The sequence below is a fragment of the Ascaphus truei genome, chromosome 18, assembly GCF_040206685.1.
Source record: "Ascaphus truei isolate aAscTru1 chromosome 18, aAscTru1.hap1, whole genome shotgun sequence".
Taxonomy (NCBI): domain Eukaryota; kingdom Metazoa; phylum Chordata; class Amphibia; order Anura; family Ascaphidae; genus Ascaphus; species Ascaphus truei.
In genome coordinates this window covers 29,129,484-29,130,397 of record NC_134500.1, presented here as the reverse complement: position 1 = coordinate 29,130,397, position 914 = coordinate 29,129,484, and positions in this window count along the sequence as shown.

Genomic DNA, 914 nt, shown 5'->3' with positions numbered 1-914 from the left:
TTGTTCTCCCCCCGCAGGTCTCCCCCCCCCCCTCACAGCCTTGTTCTCCCCCGCAGGTCTCCCCCTCCCCCTCACAGCCTTATTCTCCCCCCGCAGGTCTCCCCCCTCCCCCTCACAGCCTTGTTCTCCCCCGCAGGTCTCCCCCCCCCCCTCACAGCCTTGTTCTCCCCCGCAGGTCTCCCCCCTCCGCCTCACAGCCATGTTCTCCCCCGCAGGTCTCTCCCTCCCCCCCTCACAACCTTGTTCTCCCCCGCAGGTCTCCCCCCCCTCACAGCCTTGTTCTCCCCCGCAGGTCTCCCCCCCTCACAGCCTTGTTCTCCCCCGCAGGTCTCCCCCCCCTCACAGCCTTGGTCTCCCCCCCCCTTCACAGCCTTGTTCTCCCCCGCAGGTCCCCCCCCCGTCACAGCCTTGTTCTCCCCCGCAGGTCTCCCCCCCCCCCCCTCACAGCCTTGTTCTCCCCCGCAGGTCTCCCCCCCCCCCCCCTCTCAGCCTTGTTCTCCCCCGCAGGTCTCTCCCCCCCCCCTCACAGCCTTGTTCTCCCCCGCAGGTCTCTCCCCCCCCTCACAGCCTTGTTCTCCCCCGCAGGTCTTCTCCCCCCCCCTCAGGTCTTCTCCCCCCCCCCCCCTCACAGCTTTGTTCTCCCCCCGCTGGTCTTCCCCTCCCCCCCTCACAGCCTTGTTCTCCCCCGTAGGTCTCCCCCCCCTCACAGCCTTGGTCTCCCCCCCCCCCCTTCACAGCCTTGTTCTCCCCCGCAGGTCCCCCCCCGTCACAGCCTTGTTCTCCCCCCGCAGGTCTCCCCCCCCCCTCACAGCCTTGTTCTCCCCCGCAGGTCTCCCCCCCCTCCCCCCCTCACAGCCTTGTTCTCCCCCGCAGGTCTCCCCCCCCCTCCCTTACAGCCTTGTTCTCCCCCGCAG